The sequence below is a fragment of the Erpetoichthys calabaricus genome, chromosome 3 (assembly GCF_900747795.2).
Source record: "Erpetoichthys calabaricus chromosome 3, fErpCal1.3, whole genome shotgun sequence".
Taxonomy (NCBI): Eukaryota; Metazoa; Chordata; class Cladistia; order Polypteriformes; family Polypteridae; genus Erpetoichthys; species Erpetoichthys calabaricus.
The window spans coordinates 302914245-302935833 of NC_041396.2; the positions used below are offsets into that span (position 1 = coordinate 302914245).

Consider the following 21589-nt stretch of genomic DNA (forward strand, 5'->3'; position numbering starts at 1 on the left):
TTCCATCTCCTGAGGGCTTTTCATTGTTTCTCTTGGCCACCCTATAGACTGACCCTGTCTGCATTTAGAGAGTCCATCCTGTCCGGTTTGAGGAATCCTCTGATTTCATTTTAACAATTCCCTTTAGAGGCTGATCTCGGCTACCTTCACCTTTCACTTCCCTGCCCACTGGAGCTTCTCCAAGTTAGATTTTGAAATTTCCACTCAAACGCCTTAGTAGACTAACCACGTCAACATTTATAGATTTGATTCTGTTCGATATGAAGAAGAATTCACTTCATTTTCGAGATGTACCCTCTCTAGCCTAAGGAGACCAACTCAGCTGCCTCTCTAAACGTGGCTCTGCTCACTGGTCTACACTGAGGGGTTTCCATTTCTCTGCCTAGTAGATTAACCCTGACTGCATTAAAAGAGGAAGACTCTGATTTCATTTTTGAGGTTTAGCCTGAAGGTGCTAACCCCAGCTGCCTCCCTAAATTTAATTATGCTCACCCCACTGGTCAGTTTTTAGGATTTTTGAGAGTCAATTGTACCCTGTTTGAGGAAGACTTCACTAACATGTCCTCTCTTCAGCCTGAAAGTACTGACCCCAATTACTTCCCTATACTCAGTTCTGCCCACCAGAGGTTCACCAAGTCTGCTAACCGCCTTGTAGTCTAACCCTGTCTGCATTTAGAGAGCTAGTTCTGGCCAGCCAGAGGAGGAGTCTGATTTTAAAGATTTCTTGGTGCCCACCCTAAGGTCAGTTCGGCTCACCGGAGGATCGCTGCTCTGCTTTTAGGAATTGCCCCTTTGCTGCCTGGTAGACTAACCCTGTCAGCGTTTACAGAGTCGGGTTCCACTCAGTGTGATTTCATTTCTGAGATTTCCCATCTCAAGCCTGAAGGTACTGACCCCAAACTGCCCCCCTAAAATCAGTCCTCCTACCCATCTGAGGCTTACTAGTCCCTATTTTAGGGATTTCACCTTTGCTGCCTGGTAGACTAACCCTGTCAGCATTCAGAGACTGTGAATAGGACTCTGATTTCATTTTAGGATTATGCCCCTTGCCAGTTTGGAGGCCCTGATGGTCCCTAGGAATTTCCATTCTATTTACCCTGACTATACATTTGAAGATTTGACCCATCCAGCTGGCAAACTGATCCTGGCAGTTTTTAAAAAGTCGCTTTAACCCTAACTGTGCCTCCCTTCTGTCGGTTTGGGGGCTAATTCATTGTAACTTAAAGCATATTGTGAGGGCAAGAAAAAGGGGAAGCAGGCGGGGCTCCAATATTTTATTAAGTGGCTTTGCGCTGAAGTCCCCTTCCACTGGGATTCTTGACCCTTCGTCCACAGGAGCCTGTGACAACACGTCCCCTTATTTCAGCCTGCTGTTCTATTTTATTACACTTTTTTTTTTTTGTTTGTTGCTACCCCCCCCCCCCCCGCCCCAATTTGTCCCCAAATCATATGGTACCAGCCACCAGCTCCGAGCCGCCCCTTCCTAAATCCTTTCACAGCCCACGACAGGCACTGCAGCCTGCCTGCCCCACCACAGTCTTCCTCGGCGTCTAGTCCCGCCCAGGGTGGCCGCTTCGTGACGTCACGGACCGCTCCACAATGAGAAACATCTGGCTGGACGCAGCTGGCCACAGGCGCTCTGCGATTGGTTGCCCAGGGGCTGGAGGGCGGGCCCGGCTGTTTAAAGCTCTGACATCACGCTGACATCACGACTGCCTGCAAACACAGGGAGAAAAAAAAAAGGGCAGACTGAAGGTATTTGATTTTTTTCCCAGTCCAGCGAAAGGAACGGACAGAAGTGGAAGAGGCCAGAAGCAGAGGGGGCCGAGCGTGCCATTGTTCGTGCGGGGCTCTTTGTTCTGCCGTGCGGGATCGAGCGGACCCCAACGAGATCATCAGCGGAGGTGAGAGCGAACGGGGCGGACAATGCAGCGTGATGAGCCAGCCGGCCGGCCGGGGGTTGTGGGGGGTGCCGGCGACGTGTCATCAGGGCGAACAATACGCGCCGATCGTGTCGTGTCGTGTAGTGGAGTCGCTGCCCCCCTACTCCCCCCCAGCTCCAACGCGCCGCCCCCCTTCAGACATTACATCCGAAATGCCTCAAAATGTGAAATCTGGCAGTCCTTCAGGGAACTGGGGGGCGATGGCGTCGGGATGAGGCGCACGGACGAGGTCAGTCCAGACGATCCATCAAGGAGCCATCCACGGGCCGTCGTTCCACGCACAATGGCGTTACTATTAACACCCCAAACATCACCCCCGCACCCCCCCTCCTCCACCAAATCATCGCGTAAAACGCTGGACTTGAACTGCAAAGCGACGGATGGTGGCCAGCCCCCCCCCCCCCCCCACCACCACCACCCCCGGTCCGGGGTCTGCCCCCAGTAGCTGCGCTCAGATTTTTGATTTTTTACGCTCTCGGTAGCCGCCTGACTGGCTCGTGCCATATAAGGGGGGAAGTCCGCCTGTGCCAGCCGCCTGTTCGGGTAGACAAAGCCGCGGCGTCGGGGGAGCCTCGATCGGGGCTCATGTAGCGCCTGTCAGATCGGCAGCAATGAATGCGGTAATAAAAAAAAATAAACGAGGAGTTAAATCCGACAGGACGGTGCCCCTTTGTGCAAGGCGCTATATTCATGAAAGATTCATCACCCGGCGGACAAGACGCAATGCCGCATATCTGTATACGCAGAGGCAGGACATTAGATTAGGGTGAAGAAACCCGCCGATCCATGCTGAGTTTGCAGAGCGCCGTATTTGGAAAAGAGAAACCAATCGGAAAATATCAACCAGACAAAGCATGCAAATGAAGTGGAGTAAAGGGGCAGTTTTATAAAGCGCCTTTCACCGTTTGTGATCTTATCGGAGGAGCACAGAAACGCCACTCACTGTCTGAGGACTCGAAGGCCCACCATTCTCGAGACTCGGCGGGGATCGCTTTACTGATTTGTAAGAGTCCCGGGTTCAAGTCCCAGACTAGTCCCTGTTTGTATGGGGGCTCTACGCCTAAGGCCCACGGACACGCGTGTGCGGCGAACTGGTCCTCCGTGTGGGCTCAGCGACAAACTGGCGTCCCGTCCAAAGCTCCTTCAGGACAGGCTGCTGCAAGGGAAGGCTCCACCCGTCGCGACCCTGAACTGATTTACGTGGCTTCTGAAAATATTTGGATTGACAGATACATACAGACAGACTAGAATGGATAGGCAGGTAGATAGGAAAGGCGCTTTATAACACATAGATAGATACATGTGAAAAGCAGTATATTACATATAGATAGATATGAAAGGCACTATATGATAGGCAGCTACATACATAAATAAGAATTACTCTCTGTCATGTATGCATAGACAGATTTGAAGGGCACTGTATGATGGGTACATAAACATGAAAGGCACTATATGACAGGTAGATATGAAAGGCACTTTATAATGGACAGATGTGAAAGGCACTATATGATAGGCAGATAATACTTTATTTGTCCCCAAGGGGATGGTGTTTGGTTTGTACCAAAACCTATAAAGTTGCTATAGTACCTTTCATAGAGAACTGGCATGGCCATTCTCTTTTCAAAGACACCAGAAGAGCGTCCTTCATGCGGGAGAGCATCCGAGCAGTAGCTGGCATGAAGGCAGAAACCAACCTTGGATGGGACGCCGGCTTATCAGAAGGACAACAAATTTGCCGAATCTGTATAAAAGACCGACACACACACTGGGAGAAGACGCAAACGTCCCACCGAAATCAAACCAAGAGTTGTGAGGTGGCAGTGACACCCACCCAATGACCCCTTGGCCTCCCCAAGTATAATACAAGAAATCTGAAGCCTAACTAGGAGCTAGAGCCGACATGAGTGAAGGAGCATTCTATATAGCGCCTTTCACACTTGCATTTAAAACAGAGGAATATTAATCAATAAACAGAAAATCTAAAGATCCGGCTTGAATCCTAAGACTCGACTAGCTTATGGTTTTTAAAGACCACACGAGTGACTTTGGTTATTTTCTAGGCTGTTTACTTCTTTCATATAGCGCCTTTCCCAGTTTGTGTTCTGTCTCTTCCCTCACAAAAATCGGATTAGGCAGGGTGGAAAATGTAAGGATTGCTAAATGGATGGGTCTTTCCTTGTTGGTGGGGACCCTGACACTGGGGGTCCGCAGAAGTGTGTGGTGACTCTGACATTGGGGGTCCGCAGTAGTGCATTGGGACTCTGACATTGGGGGTCTGCAGTATTAGGTAGTGACCCTGACACTGGGGGTCCGCAGTAGTGCATGGAGACCCTGACACTGAGGGTCTGCAGAAGTGTGTGGTGACTCTGACATTGGGGGTCCGCAGTAGTGCATTGGGACTCTGACATTGGGGGTCTGCAGTATTAGGTGGTGACCCTGACACTGGGGGTCCGCAGTAGTGGGTGGTGACCCTGACACTGGGGGTCCACAGTCGTGTGTGGTGACCCTGACACTGGGGGTCTGCAGTAGTGGGTGGTGACCCTGACACTGGGGGTCTGCAGTAGTGGGTGGGGACCCTGACACTGGGGGTCTGCAGAAGTGTGTGGTGACTCTGACATTGGGGGTCCGCAGTAGTGCATTGGGACTCTGACATTGGGGGTCTGCAGTATTAGGTAGTGACCCTGACACTGGGGGTCCGCAGTAGTGGGTGGTGACCCTGACACTGGGGGTCCACAGTAGTGGGTGGTGACCCTGACACTGGGGGTCTGCAGTAGTGGGTGGTGACCCTGACACTGGGGGTCTGCAGTAGTGGGTGGGGACCCTGACACTGGGGGTCTGCAGAAGTGTGTGGTGACTCTGACATTGGGGGTCCGCAGTAGTGCATTGGGACTCTGACATTGGGGGTCTGCAGTATTAGGTAGTGACCCTGACACTGGGGGTCCGCAGTAGTGGGTGGTGACCCTGACACTGGGGGTCCACAGTCGTGTGTGGTGACCCTGACACTGGGGGTCTGCAGTAGTGGGTGGTGACCCTGACACTGGGGGTCTGCAGTAGTGGGTGGGGACCCTGACACTGGGGGTCCACAGTAGTGCATGGAGACCCTGACACTGGGGGTCCACAGTAGTGTGTGGTGACCCTGACACTGAGGGTCTGCAGAAGTGTGTGGTGACTCTGACATTGGGGGTCCGCAGTAGTGCATTGGACTCTGACATTGGGGGTCTGCAGTATTAGGTGGTGACCCTGTCACTGGGGGTCCACAGTAGTGTGTGGTGACCCTGACACTGGGGGTCTGCAGTAGTGGGTGGGGACCCTGACACTGGGGGTCCACAGTATTAGGTGGGGACCCTGACACTGGGGGTCCGCAGTAGTGCATGGTGACTCTGACACTGGGGGTCTGCAGTAGTGGGTGGGGACCCTGACACTGGGGGTCCACAGTATTAGGTGGTGACCCTGACACTGGGGGTCTGCAGTAGTGCGTGGTGACTCTGACACTGGGGGTCCGCAGTAGTGGGTGGGGACCCTGACACTGAGGGTCCACAGTAGCAGTGGTCCATAGGTTTGAAGCCCCAGTCACGTGTGTTTGGACCCTTTGTCAAATGGCCTCACCATAAGCAAAAACAAAAAAAAATTGAGTAGAAGATGCTGTGCCAGGGGGTGGCTGTAATGGCAGGGGGGCTTCAATGGGCATTTTTCTCAAGGAGGTCTTGCAGGATGTTTGTTTTTAGATTTTTAGACTTTATTTTTTTCTAAAATCCAAACCCCTGGGAATTTAAAATAAATGAGAATAATGATGTGGGCCCCTAATGTGAAGCACAATGCTGCCTCCAAGTGCCCACCGTTCGCTGTCTGTGTGACCCGAGGGTGGCACTTCACCTGTCAGACATGGTCCATGGAAATGAAGGTGTTCATAACATAAATGTACAAAAACAGAAAAAGGAAAACTGGGCACCAGTCTCAAAAATTGTACCCACTGGGGAGGCATGTGGCATGCAGACTGTGAGGTTGAGGGTCTCTCTTCCTCACCATATGGCACTTTCCTGGCCAGGCTCAAAGCCCCCACCCCACTGTTTACATTATATAGCACCTTTCCTACTGGGATGACATCACTGCCTCCTTATAACCTGTGGTCTTCAGACTCTGTGCCATGCAAACCAGGATGCCAGGTGAAGGACATTTAGAATAAAACAAAACTGTCAGCTGCAGTCCACTCAACTCCACATGCGGACATCTGTGCTGCCCAGTTAGCCCTCCTCCATAAATGCCAGGCTGCTACTAAACCCAGTTTGACCAGACTTCTATGTCCTACTCTTTAAATGCCAGGTGGCTGCTGTGCCCAGTGGGAGAAGGCTGCTATGCTCTGCTCTGTAAATGCCAGCTGACTGCTATGCCCAGTTTTAGCAGGATGCTATGCCTGCTCCTTAAATGCTAGGTGACTGCTGTGCCCAGTTTTACAGTAGCTGGCTTCCATACCCTATCCTTAATTTCCAAATGGCTGCTGTGCCCAGTTAGAGTACTCCCAGTGAGGGACCCTGCAAGTGGGTGGTCTGCTGAGGGCTGTGGGGTATGCCCACTGTGCTTGGTGCTCCCATTGCTTTAATTCAGTTGATGACCACCTTGCCCGACGCTGTAGTTGCCGATCTCAGGTGGTCACTCCTCTCCCAGACCCCCTCTGTTACTGTGTGTCTGTCTGCAGGTCACGTGTGATTAAATCTTCTTTACGTCCCTTTTGCAGTTGTATGAGACCTGAAGGCAGGGCGACGTGGCATGAGAGCTGGCCAGTGACACCACACCTGCCTCGCTGGGATAAACGCCGGCTGGCAGCGCACGGAATGCCACTGCTTTGTGGCCGCCTCAGCAGACAGGTAAGAAGCTCCGCCCACGTGTACATTCTGCCTCCAGTCTGATAGGCTCTTTCTCCAGACCCTACCATGAGACTCCGCCCCTTTACAAGCAGCCACTGAACTCTCAGGTGTGGCCCAGGAACAGAATTGAAGCCCCGCCCTCCACCCCCCCCCCCCCCCCACTCACACCAGTGGACATCGATTCCCCCGCCCCTTTCATGCCCACTGGTCGTTCCACTCTGGTCAGAAGTGTGGGGTCCGCATTATAATACGATAGTCCAGTAAATAAGTAAATAGTGCCAGGGGGATGTGAGGCATCATGGAGTCTGCGCCTTTTGTTTTCTTTGTGACATGTTACAGTGTGCCACCTTGTGTTGAGAATGGGGTGGCACTGGTGTGCAGTGGTGTGCCAAGGGCAGGAAATCATGAAGTAAAGCGATTCAGTTCAGCTGGACCTGTGCCAGCCATGCCCAGTCATAAACTGGCATCCTTTCTGGGGTTGATCACTTCCTTCTGTTTGCTACTGGTTGGTAATCAATAAGAGGGTGATGATCCGCTTTGTGTTGTGAAAGGCGCTATATAACGGCGCAGTCTTAGACAGGGCCTGGCATGAGCTTAGTAAGTTCATCAAGCAAACTCTTACTGACAGCAGGCCTGAAAGGACCAGTTGGGCATCATCGTCAAGTGGTGTGGTGTAGCATCGTGTAGTGCGCTATATAAATGATGCAGTTGTCGTATTCACTGCCCTTTGTCTCGGTGATTGGTCTGATAACCCACGGTGAAAGGCGCTATATAGCACTGGTGTCACGTTGTATCTTTTTTCCCACCATCTTCTGGCCCACATCCTGTAATGGCAGTCCCTCTAGCTGCCAACATTGGGCCATACTTTATAGGCATTATGTTAAAATCGGTGTGATATGGCATTGTGCAGTGCGCTATATACATTTGATTCAAGTGTCATTGTCACTGCTTGTTGTCTCATTGATGGCTGGTGCAGCACGGCCGTGAAGGGCACTATATAGAACTGGTACCATTTTCAGATTTACTGTTCTCCAATGTCCTCTGTGATCATGCATAGTGGAAGGCGCTATATAGCACCGGTGTCCTGTCCTATCTTTATCCACCACTTTGAGATCCACGTGCTGTAATGGCAGCCTGGGGGACTGGGGGTCGGATGACAACATCTGGTCTGCACACTCGTAGTCCACCCCCCCTTCCAAGGTGGCAAAGCCATTTCTGTTTTCAAGCTGCCTTTTGATTTGTGCCTCTCGCCGCCCCTTGAGGTTGTTCTGATGCTAATAATTAAGAGCCCTCGGGGGGGCCAGGAGGGCCGAGGGGGGGGGGGGGCGGCACTGGTGGGACGGGCAATTCCGTCCTGCACTTCAAATGAATGTGTGAAAAGCAGATGTGTGCAGCCAAACCAAATTCACTCTCAGCTTGGGGTCCTAAAGCCTCGTTGCCCACCGGATCCCAACACAGGACACGTGGGCCGGGGTTGATAAATTTGGGTCCAGCTTCTGAGCCCCACCAGATCAGCTTCTTGGGTCCCACAGAGGTGCTACTGAGGTGGAGGGTCTGAAAGGCGCTATTTAAATGTGAGTCACTAGTCCGGTGTTAGTCAGTGAATGATGAAGGAATGCGGATTAATGAAGCCCGGGGGTCCATGGCCACCTGTAGTCTTCGCTTTGCTTGGGTCTTCTGTCACTTAAGATTTCTTTATTTGTCATTTGGTATAAATGCCCTGCAGTGAGGAGCAACCAGACATGATGGCCCCCTCCGTTCCGCTGCTTGCCCCACCCTTTGCAGGGCTTTGCAGTCTTGGGCAGAGCAGTTGCCAAACCAGGATATGAGGTTCAATGTTCAGATGTTTCCTACAGCATTTGTGCAGGTTTTTAGGACCCTAAATATTAGGACCCTTCAGAAGCCTTGTTGATCCGAGCTTTGATGTCCTGAGTCCACGTCAGGTGTTCAGAGATATCAAGGAATCTGTGGCTCCATGGACTGGTGTGAAGGACCACTGCTGCTTCCTGCTGAAATCCACAGCTCCAGCTGAAGCCTGTTTGCCTGGCACCGCAATGCCAGGTTCTCCTCCTCCTGCAGACAGGAGGCGTGCCATCGTTGTTAGAAATGAGGACCCTTCGGCACACAGAGTTTCACAGGTATAAAGGGAGCACAGCTGGGGGGGTGTTCCTGTGTCGAGGACACACTGTCACCCCCCGAGGTCTGCCATCACCCACTCACAGAGGCGTGTGTTCAGTCCAAAATCCCGTAGTATGGTGAACAGTCTGTGGTGGTCCATCAAAGCTGAGCTCTAATCCATAACTATCCATCTCGCAAAGTTTCCATTTTTGGTGTCCACGTGGGTGAGGGTGTTGTGTAGAACAACAGAGATGGGGGTCTTCAGTTGACCTGTGAGGGCAGAGATGCTGCAGAAGAAGGAAGTCTTAAGGAGCTTGTCAAGCACCTTCATGGCTGATTAGTCCTTCAGGCTAGGGGGTGGGGGGCTTGCCGTTCCTTGGTATCGGGACAATGATGGATTTCTTACAACATGTGGGGTTCCCGGACTGAGCCAGGGACTCATTGAAGGTTGCAGTGAAGACCCCAGCACATGCCCAGGGATGCTGTCAGCACCAGCTGCTTTCCTGATGTTAATCCACTGTAAAGCCCCCCAAACCAAACCGCCATGCACATCATGCACAGAAACGGCGGCTCCCAAAGTCTCCCGTCGATTTATTTAATTGTCTGCCATGCTGGTCTAGCCAGCCTGTGTGTTTTAATCCAAACTTCACACATGCCCCCACCCCACCATGTGTGCCAAGGTGCCAACCCCTTCCCCGTCCCAGTGCCCCAGACGCGTTGTGGACTGTTTACGGGTGACAACACGATCATTCATGTCGAGTTTTGTCAAAGTCACACCCTTTGGCTCCTCCACACGTGGTGTGTCTACAGACCACTGAAGTGTTAGCTCTCTCTGGAGCGCCTCGGGGGGTCACCATCTGTTCTTGACATGCCACAAATGAAAGAAGTTCTTGTTATTGCCCACAATCCTCCTGGGTGCCAGCAGCCCGACCAGTCTCATGTGTCCTCAGCCTCTCCAGTTTCGACCGTATAGGCCACCGCCTGTTAGTGACAAACTGCCGCAGGGTTCAGAGGTCCCGTCTGCGAAGCCCAAGACCCCCACCCCCCCACCCCCAAAACAGTGTCACTGTCAGGGTTGTGTTTATTTTAGGTAATGAGAACTTCCTGCTGCCATGTGTTGGCGGGATGTGCGCGTCCGCCTTTTGTTCTGCCTGCCAGCCGCTAACCTCTGCTAATGGAGCCCAGGAGGGTCAAACGGCTCTGCTCTCCGAAAGGCTGACTCCGTCCTGTTAAGACCCCCGTCTGGTTTCTTTGAATCTTTTGAGGAAATCGGAACCTGATCCTCTCAGATTCACACTTTGAAATCTTCATCCCGTCTCTGATCATGTTGGATTTGGGGACCAAACAGTTTCTCCGGTGTTGTGAAAAAGTATTTGCCCCCTTCTTGGGGTCCTCTTTTTTTTTTTTTCTGCTGATTTTGTCACAATGAATGGCTCCAGTGCCTGTATTTATTAAGCGCCTCAGAATTACTCCTAGGAACTGTACGTAAAGTCGGACTAGAATGAGAATTTGCCACACCTCCGAGTAGGACATCAGAAGTAGTTATGAAGCGTTGTCCTACACTCCACCCACTGAGGAGTGGGAGCTCACATTCGAGAATGAATGACGTCACATGTTTACGGCACTCCGAGCCACAAAGTGCTACTCGTGATGACACTTTGTTGTTTCCTTGGAAATCCTGATGATGCTTTGTAGTTTTCTGATACTAACGCTAAGACTTCACCACAAAGATAATCAGAGTAGTAGGACGTGAAGAAGAAGAGGAAGGAAGACATCATAAGGTGGGAGAGCGCGTTAAGGTGCACGTAAACTGTTGCCACTTCTCAACAGCCATCAAGAACAAAACTGTAAAGAACATCAAGATGGAAAGACCATGACGCACACACACCACCACCGAATGAGAGTTAACTCCGATAACGTGCAGGATTCTTAAACGATGGACGATCCACAACCGTACCTTCAGAAGAAGCGCCTTCCTTCTGTTATGGCTGCCATAAACACCCCGTAAAATAAGAATTTCAGAAACTCGTCACAGCTGGCCACTTTTGCTCTTCCCGTGTTCCCAATCGTCTCCCAGAGTCGTGTGGCTCGTCCCCCTTCTGTGACCCCCTCTTGTCTTCTCCAGGTCTCTGTTTCACTAATACAGGCAGCAGGGCTTTGGACACATTAGATGAGGAGAACCACAGGAGACCTGCAACACCATTGCTAAACTGATACCTTAAATGAAACAAAAAAAGCACAAAGAAACGAAGGTTGGGGTCTCAAAGCGTGCAAAGTTTAATGGGATTGTCCGAAGGATGAGAAGGGGCCACAACTGTGCCAAGGAAAATCTTCATCTTCATTTTCTTTTGGCCGCTCCTGTTAGGGGTTACCACAGCTGATCATCTCTCTAAGTATCTTGAAATGAGAGGTTGACACTCGCAGAACTCCCGACATGTCTGACTGAAGGCAGCGCTGCACGGATGAGTGGGCGATGGGAGAGGCTCTCACCAAATTAGAGGAAGTGGTCAGTCGCCGTTGAGGCCGAGTATCGAAGCTGTGGCACAAGTTTGTTTTTTTTTTTTTTTCCACGTGTTGGACGCCTTTGTTCTGTGAATTAGGGAAGTCGTGATTCAAAAAGTGCACTGTGCCTTCACTCGGGTCCCCCTTCTCTCAGGTTGGATTTTGTCTGAAGGGCTGAAGTCTGTTTGGTGTGTAAAATAAAAAATACTTTTATTCTATGTTAATTAGTGTTCCCTAATTTTAATTATTTATTTTGTCTTTTTTCTCTTTCTTCATCATGTAAAGCACTTTGAGCTCATCATTTGTATGCAAAAATAGACACCATTAGGGGGCTAATACTTTCTCACAGCGCCAATCTGATCACTAGGGCGCTGATTCTTAACCTTTTTTGAGTCATGGACCCCTTTAAGAATCTGATAAGAGCTGTGAATATGTATGTGTGTATATATGAATATATATATATATATATATGGGCGGCACGGTGGCGCAGTGGGTAGTGCTGCCGCCTCGCAGTAAAGAGACCTAGGTTGACTTCCCGGGTCCTGCCTGCGTGGAGTTTCATGTTCTCCCCGTGTCTGCGTGGGTTTCCTCCCACAGTCCAAAGACATGCAGGTTAGGTGGATTGGTGATTCTAAAGTGGCCCTAGTGTGTGCTTGGTGTGTGTGTGCCCTGTGGTGGGCTGGCACCCTGCCTGGGATTGGTTCCTGCCTTGTGCCCTGTGTTGGCTGGGATTGGCTCCAGCAGACCCCCATGACCCTGTGTTCAGATTCAGCGGGTTGGAAAATGGATGGATGGATGGATGGATATATTTACATATAGTTTTGGAACAAATTATGGTTGTGAACCAAGGTTCCACTGTATGTATATATATATATATATATACATATAAAATATATACAGTGGTGTGAAAAACTATTTGCCCCCTTCCTGATTTCTTACTCTTTTGCATGTTTGTCACACAAAATGTTTCTGATCATCAAACACATTTAACCATTAGTCAAATATAACACAAGTAAACACAAAATGCAGTTTGTAAATGGTGGTTTTTATTATTTAGGGAGAAAAAAAAATCCAAACCTACATGGCCCTGTGTGAAAAAGTAATTGCCCCCTGAACCTAATAACTGGTTGGGCCACCCTTAGCAGCAATAACTGCAATCAAGCGTTTGCGATAACTTGCAATGAGTCTTTTACAGCACTCTGGAGGAATTTTGGCCCACTCATCTTTGCAAAATTGTTGTAATTCAGCTTTATTTGAGGGTTTTCTAGCATGAACCGCCTTTTTAAGGTCATGCCATAGCATCTCAATTGGATTCAGGTCAGGACTTTGACTAGGCCACTCCAAAGTCTTCATTTTGTTTTTCTTCAGCCATTCAGAGGTGGATTTGCTGGTGTGTTTTGGGTCATTGTCCTGTTGCAGCACCCAAGATCGCTTCAGCTTGAGTTGACGAACAGATGGACGGACATTCTCCTTCAGGATTTTTTGGTAGACAGTAGAATTCATGGTTCCATCTATCACAGCAAGCTTTCCAGGTCCTGAAGCAGCAAAACAACCCCAGACCATCACACTACCACCACCATATTTTACTGTTGGTATGATGTTCTTTTTCTGAAATGCTGTGTTCCTTTTACGCCAGATGTAACGGGACATTTGCCTTCCAAAAAGTTCAACTTTTGACTCATCAGTCCACAAGGTATTTTCCCAAAAGTCTTGGCAATCATTGAGATGTTTCTTAGCAAAATTGAGACGAGCCCTAATGTTCTTTTTGCTTAACAGTGGTTTCCGTCTTGGACATCTGCCATGCAGGCCGTTTTTGCCCAGTCTCTTTCTTATGGTGGAGTCGTGAACACTGACCTTAATTGAGGCAAGTGAGGCCTGCAGTTCTTTAGACGTTGTCCTGGGGTCTTTTGTGACCTCTAGGATGAGTCGTCTCTGCGCTCTTGGGGTAATTTTGGTCGGCCGGCCACTCCTGGGAAGGTTCACCACTGTTCCATGTTTTTGCCATTTGTGGATAATGGCTCTCACTGTGGTTCGCTGGAGTCCCAAAGCTTTAGAAATGGCTTTATAACCTTTACCAGACTGATAGATCTCAATTACTTCTGTTCTCATTTGTTCCTGAATTTCTTTGGATCTTGGCATGATGTCTAGCTTTTGAGGTGCTTTTGGTCTACTTCTCTGTGTCAGGCAGCTCCTATTTAAGTGATTTCTTGATTGAAACAGGTGTGGCAGTAATCAGGCCTGGGGGTGGCTACGGAAATTGAACTCAGGTGTGATACACCACAGTTAAGTTATTTTTTAACAAGGGGGCAATTATTTTTTCACACAGGGCCATGTAGGTTTGGATTTTTTTTCTCCCTAAATAATAAAAACCATCATTTAAAAACTGCATTTTGTGTTTACTTGTGTTATATTTGACTAATGGTTAAATGTGTTTGATGATCAGAAACATTTTGTGTGACAAACATGCAAAAGAATCAGAAATCAGGAAGGGGGCAAATAGTTTTTCACACTACTGTAATATATATATATATATATTATACAGTTAGGTCCATAAATATTTGGACAGAGACACCTTTTGTCTAATTTTGGTTCTGTACATGACCACAATGAATTTTAAATGAAACAACTCCGATGCAGTTGAAGTGCAGACTTTCAGCTTTAATTCAGTGGGGTGAACAAAACGATTACATAAAAATGTGAGGCAACTAAAGCATTTTGTGAACACAATCCCTTCATTTCAGGGGCTCAAAAGTAGTTGGACAAATGACATAACTGGAAATCAAATGTTCATTTCTAATACTTGGTTGAAAACCCTTTGCTGGCAATGACAGCCTGAAGTCCTGAACTCCTGGACATCACCAGATGTTGGGTTTCCTCCTTTTTAATGCTCTGCCAGGCCTTTACTGCAGCGGCTTTCTTTCACTTGCTGTTTGTTTGTGGGCCTTTCTGTCTGAAGTTTAGTCTTCAACAAGTGAAATGTCTGCTCAGTTGGGTTAAGATCAGGTGACTGACTTGGCCATTCAAGAATTTTCCACTTCTTTGCTTTAATAAACTCCTGGGTTGCTTTGGCTGTATGTTTTGGGTCATTGTCCATCTGTATCATGAAACATCGCCCAATCAATTTGACGTCATTTAGCTGGATTTGAGCAGACAGTATGTCTCTGAACATCTCAGAATTCATTCGTCTGCTTCTGTCCTGTGTCACATCATCAATAAACACGAGTGTCCCAGTGCCACTGGCAGCCATCACACTGCCTCCCTCCACTGTGTTTTACAGATGATGTGCTATGCTTTGGATAATGAGCTGTTCCACGCCTCCTCCATACTTTTTTCTTGCCATCATTCTGGTAGAGGTTGATCTTGGTCTCATCTGTCCAAAGAATGTTTTTCTAGAACTGTGCTGGCTTTTTTAGATGTTCTTTAGCAAAGTCCAATCTCGCCTTTCTACTCTTGAGGCTTATGAGTGGCTTGCACCTTGCAGTGCACCCTCTGTATTTACTTTCATGCAGTCTTCTCTTTATGGTAGACTTGGATATCGATACGCCGACCCCCTGGAGAGTGTTGTTCACTTGGTTGGCTGTTGTGAAGGGGTTTCTGTTCACCATGGAAATGATTCTGCGATCATCCACCACTGTTGTCTTCCGTGGACGTCCAGGTCTTTTTGCGTTGCTGAGTTCACCAGTGCTTGCTTTCTTTCTCAGGATGGACCAAACTGGAGATTTTGCCACTCGTAATATTGGAGCAATTTCTCAGATGGGTTTTTTCTGTTTTCGCAGCTTAAGGATGGCTTCTGTCACCTGCATGGAGAGCTCCTTTGACCGCATGTTGTCTGTTCACAGCAAAATCTTCCACATTCAAGCAGCACACCTCAAATCAACTCCAGGCCTTTTATCTGTTTAATTGATAATGACATAACAATGGACTTGACCACACCTGCCCATGAAATAGCCTTTGGGTCAATTGTCCGATTACTTTTGAACCCCTGAAATGAAGGGATTGTGTTCACAAAATGCTTTAGTTGCCTCACATTTTTATGCAATCGTTTTGTTCACCCCACTGAATTAAAGCTGAAAGTCTGCACTTCAACTGCATCGGAATTGTTTCATTTCAAATTCATTGTGGTGATGTACAGAACCAAAATGAGAAAAGAGTTGTCTCTGTCCAAATATTTATGGACCTAACTGATAATATGTATGTATATATAATATATATATATATGTATGTATTGTGACTAAAAGGCGCTATAAAGTATCTATCTATCTATCTATCTATCTATCTATCTATCTATCTATCTATCTATCTATCTATCTATCTATCTATTATATAGTGCCTTTCATATCTATCTATCTATCTATCTATCTATCTATCTATCTATCTATCTATCTATCTATCTATTATATAGTGCCTTTCATATCTATCTATCTATCTATCTATCTATCTATCTATCTATCTATCTATCTATCTATCTATCTATCTATCTATCTATCTATCTATCTATCTATCTATCTGTTATATAGTGCCTTTCATATCTATCTATCTATCTATCTATCTATCTATCTATCTATCTATCTATCTATCTATCTATCTATCTATCTATCTATCTATCTATCTATTATATAGTGCCTTTCATATCTATCTATCTATCTATCTATCTATCTATCTATCTATCTATCTATCTATCTATCTATCTATTATATAGTGCCTTTCATATCTATCTATCTATCTATCTATCTATCTATCTATCTATCTATCTATCTATCTATCTATCTATCTATCTATCTGTTATATAGTGCCTTTCATATCTATCTATCTATCTATCTATCTATCTATCTATCTATCTATCTATCTATCTATCTATCTATCTATCTATCTATCTATCTATCTATCTATCTATCTATCTATCTATCTATCTATCTATCTATCTATCTATATGAGTGCCAACCTGACACAGACGGACACAGGAGGCACACTGATAAAACAAATAAATGTTTAATTTCTATTTCTTTGCCTGTGGACAATGCCTTCCCCGTTCCCACAGGTACAACTCCACACAATACTTTTATGTCTCTTATTCTTCCTCCATTCCTCCTCCTCCTCCCGACTTTGGCCTCCGGAGTAGTGGTTGCTGGCTCCTTTTATAATACACCCAGAAGTGCTCCAGGTGTTTGATGACTTCATTTTCGGCAGCACTTCTGGGTGTAACTCCAGCTGCAGCACCCCATGGCAGCGCCTATGGATCCCAACAGGGCTGCACCAAACTCCAACTCCCATGAAGCCCTGCAGGAGTCCAAGGCACCACTGCAACCCAGGGGGGTTGCCATCAAGCGTCCCAGGGAGGTAACGTACTGGCCACACTTGCTCCCCTGGTCCTCTCAGGGTGGAGGCGTCCCTGCCGGGCAAGGGCCTAGGCCGCACGCTACACAATATAAAATCCAACGTCTGTCTGTCTGTATGTCCTATTTTCACAGGAGAACTACTTAATGGATTTAGATCGGGTTATTTTCTAGAATTTGCTTGAACATTCCGGTTGATTTTGCGACTTCTCTCATTGAGCTGAGTATGCTTGCAATGCCGATTTATTTGCATGAATCCGAGAGAGAGGCTGCGGTGCCAAGGGGAGGGGGAGGCTGGGCTCCAGGAGTAGGGAGCTGGGCAGAGCCATCCTCAGTCACGCGCCAGCCTCCGTTCGAGTCCGTCTGTCTGTCTTTCTGTCCGCTTTTCACAAAAGAACTACTTCACGGATTTAGATCGAGTTTTTTTTCTAGAATTTGTTTGAACATTCCGATATTTTTTGCGACTTCTCTCATTGCGCTAAGTATCAGAGTCTGCTTGCCGTACTGTTATTTCTGTGAATCCGAGAGACACTCTGTGGGTTGAGTGGAGGTTGAGGGATCCCTCCTCACTCACGTGCCAACCTCGGGGTGTATCTTACCTCCGCTTAGTTAGCGAACGAGAGAACTACTTCACAGATGTAGATTGTGTTTTTTTTATAATTTGCTTGAACATTCCGGTTGATTTTGCGACTTCTCTCATCACTCTAAGTATCATAGTCCGCTTGCAGTATTTGATTTATTTGCGTGAATCCGAGAAACACGCAGCAGGCCCAGGGAAAGGGGATGTGGCCCTCCTCCCTCATGCGCCAGCCTCCATTCACATCAGCCTACCTCTGTGTTTTGGAGTGTACCTCGCCTCCGCTTAGCTACTGATACCTGTTTGTTTATTGATTTTTCAAATTTTTCCTGTTTCACTACTGTGCAGGTAGAGCCGTGGTGGACGGCTACTTGTAATTATCAACTGCAATCCTCTTGTGTAAATTAAAACAGATCTACAACTTCTACGTTTTCTATGACCGTTACTACTACTACATCTACTCTAAATCAACAGTATCGGGTCAGGCTGTATAGTGCATATAATTGTTAATTTTTATCTGACTCTCACAGACCCCCTGAAACTCATCCATGGACGACGTCCTAAGGGTCCACAGACCTCAGGTTAAGAACCCCTGCTCTAGGGAGTCGCACCCCTGCAGTTTCCTGTGCCTACCTCTTTTTCTGTACTCTTGTTGCATTTCTACACCCAATGAGACAGAGACTTGACTCCTTCATGTGGGTCTCTTCAGAGGGTCCTTGGGTGCCGCTGGTCTGACTTTGTGTTGCTCATGAAGTCCAGAATGAGGCACATGACCTGCATTGTGAGGGAGCGTCAGTTACAGCACTACGGCCATGAGGTGCCATTACCCGAGGGTGATCCGGCTCATTGTTGAGGACCTGAGTGGCTGGACCAGGCCAAGGGGACGCCCACGTAACACCAGATAGATGGGTGGGACTGGACCACGTGTCTGCCTGGGGGGTTGCCAACCAGGATCCTGAGCTGTTTTGTCGTGTGGTGGCTGCTGTAACGTGCTATAATTGTGAATTTCCCCTTGGGATTATTAAAGTATCTATCTATCTATCTATCTATCTATCTATCTATCTATCTATCTATCTATCTATCTATCTATCTATCTATCTATCTATCTATCTATCTATCTATTATATAGTGCCTTTCACTCATATCTATCTATCTATCTATCTATCTATCTATCTATCTATCTATCTATCTATCTATCTATCTATCTATCTATCTATTTTTACAGTGTCTTTCACGTCTATCTATCTATCTATCTATCTATCTATCTATCTATCTATCTATCTATCTATCTATCTATCTATCTATCTATCTATCTATCTATCTATCTATCTATCTATCTATCTATTATATAGTGCCTTTCACTCATATCTATCTATCTATCTATCTATCTATCTATCTATCTATCTATCTATCTATCTATCTATCTATCTATCTATCTATCTATCTATCTATCTATCTATCTATCTATCTATCTATCTATCTATCTATCTATCCCAGTGCCTGCTCCCCAAGCTGACCTGGTCTGATCCTGTCTGACATTTTCCCTTAGAGTTTGACTGACCCGGTCCTCGATTCTTCCCAAACTCTTCTAGTTTACCCCTCAAACTCGACACTCTTAGCGGTCTTCTGAAAAGCAGCTACTCTACAAGATTTCGACGTCCGGTTGGTTAACATGGAGGGAGCCCGATCCTGTCAGATTTTTGCACCTTGTGAGTTTTTTTGGCTTCTTCCTCTACAGGTCTGTTCTGCGGGTGTCTAATCCGGTGGGATTGTAGGAGCCGACAGTTGCTTTCTCCCAGTTGGAGTTTTACACGGACAGATAAATCGTCTAATCCAGCTGGATTTCTGCATTTTGTGGTTTTACCACAAAGGCATCCAATCCTCTTAGAGTTCTGATCCTGCTGGGCAATGTTGATCCTGTCGGATTTTGTTACTCCTTATTTTTTTGCCCGTGGTAAAAAGGAAATTCCTACTCCAGAGTCTCGCCTTTCTTAGAGGTCCGGCCCTGTCACGTTTAGTGTTTGGAAGTATTAGCCTACAATCCTTCATCCAAGGAGCTCAGGCCTGCCTGATTTCAGACCCCTTTGGCACTGGCGAGTCTGACCCTGCTGTAGTTCTGTACCCAGCGGTTGTCAGTCATTTGAATTTCTGCCAGTTTACCCCCCTGGACCTCAACACTCTTAGGGTCTTCTGAAAGCCATTGCTCTACAAGATTTCGACATCCAGTAGGTTAACGTGGAGGGAGGCTGATCCTGTCAGATGTTTGTTTGCACCCTAGGAGTTTCCGATCTCGGCAGGTTCTGCACCTACAGTTTTGTTCTGCCGGTGCCCAATCCGATTGGACTGGAGGGCCTGACAGTTGCGTTCTCCCGATTGGAGTTTTACACCGACAGACAAGTATTGTAATCCACAAAGGCGCCCAATCTTCGTAGAGGTAAAGAAGAAATTCCTGATCCCCCAGTGATTTTGGTCCTCATGTTTAGTGTTAGCAGTATTAGTCCAAAGACCGCCATCCGAGGAGTCCAGGCCTGCCCAATTTCAGACCCCTTTTGCACTGGCGAGTCTGACCCTGCTGTAGTTCTATACTCGGCGGTTTGCAATCGTTTGAATTTCTGCCAGTTTACCCCCCTGGACCTGAACATTCTTAGGGTCTTCTGAAAGCCACCTCTACACACGATTTCGACATCCAGTAGGTTTACACGAAGGGAGGCTGATCCTGTCAGATGTTTGCTTCCATTCTCGGCCGGATCTACATCTACAGTTTTGTTCTGCGGGTGCCCAATCCGATTGGACTGGAGAGCCTGACAGTTGCTTTCTCCCGATTGGAGTTTTACACCAACAGTATTCTAATCCACAAAGGCACCCAATCTTCTTCTGTCGGTGGATACACAACCTTGCAAACATCTCTCACCAACTTAATTAGCACATTTCCAAACACAGAACGTCGCTCAAGCACTCGTCTTGGTAGCTTTATTCCCAAGTCGACATTAGCAAGTCCAGTTTTGCTTCTATTCTGCCGAAAAGCCAGAAGAAGTAGACCAGGAGATGAGACGTAGTCAAACGTAGGAGCGAGTCAAGGCCAAAAGGAAAGAGCAAAACCACATATTGTGTGAAAGAGAGAGAGAGACAGAGGACAACGATAAAGAGTAACGGCGTATAATCGGATTACAAAAATAAAAAGAACATGCGCAATAATTTGTAGAGATGCCTTTCCAGATGCGAATTCAGGACTGGACTGGCAAAGATGGCGGAGCTTCCTCTTTTCAGTCCTCCCGGCAGGAAGAGGCGAGTCCAAGTGGAAGTGACGTCAGCGGAGTTCCAGCCATCGATCATCCAGTCTACAGGAAGGGGAAGAGAGAAAGGCGTCAGGACACAGCGCCAGCCCCTGGTGTGGCAGTGGAATTACAGCCACTAGAGCCCTTCAGCCGTCCCCATGCGCATATCGAAACTCCAAGATGAAAATAAAAGGGACAGCTCTCAGATTAGGATATTTGGATGAAGCTTTTTTGTTTATGTTCGAATCGTGCCGATATTTAAGTTGCCAGACCAATGACCCCAAATGCGGAGATGTCAATAAACACGTACCCCCGTCGACGGGACTGATAGCACAGCAGCACCCTGAAGAGAAAGAAAAACACAAGGTGGTGTGTTTATGCAAAATGAATAACACACATTAGGAATGTTCTAGAAGACAAAAACGTTCCTGGGTGAAGGAAACCCGTAACTCCACGTAAATTCTCGAAAAGAAAAATGGACTTTTACTTAAACGTTGTCACACACGCATGTTCAGGAGACAACTAAAGGGCTTGAGTACATGTACTTCCACGCCGGACCAGGGGGTGGCATAATGCACACAATCCACCCCCCTCTCTCCACTTACTTGCTCCCAAGGGAGGGCCGCGCCTGCAGAATCGGGGAATCCGGTGCAAACTCCGGTTTATGCCGAGGGGGCAGATGAGGAGGGACGTAATCCCCACAGCATCCGCTAAAGGACCGTTCTGCTCTCCCAAATTGCGAGGCCGTCCTAGATGTTTCAATGAGCTCAATGAGCTCAGACCAGCTGTGTGAAAGGGTAGGGAAGATTACTGATTAATATAAAACAGGCCACCTTCTTTACTAGTTGATAGGTGGAGCACTCCGAGAGCTTTAACCAGTTGGCCACCATTTCCCATAAAGCATCAAGCTGCTCTTGGGTAGACCGCTCAGGATCTAGCCTCCATGTTTGCAGTGACTTCACCTGCTGGTCAGGGGAAT

At 47.5% G+C, this 21589-nt stretch overlaps 1 protein-coding gene across 2 annotated transcripts in view; it reads left to right on the forward strand.

The window, feature by feature from the left end:
• Window positions 1-1699: 1699 nt before the first annotated feature.
• nckap5l (NCK-associated protein 5-like) overlaps window positions 1700-21589 on the forward strand; it is a 75092-nt gene continuing 55202 nt past the window's right edge. For both annotated transcript variants that reach the window (XM_051925025.1, XM_051925026.1), the window contains exons 1-2: window positions 1700-1904; window positions 6676-6805. The gene's annotated coding sequence lies outside the window, so the exon portion shown is untranslated. The remainder of the gene's footprint in view (window positions 1905-6675; window positions 6806-21589) is intronic.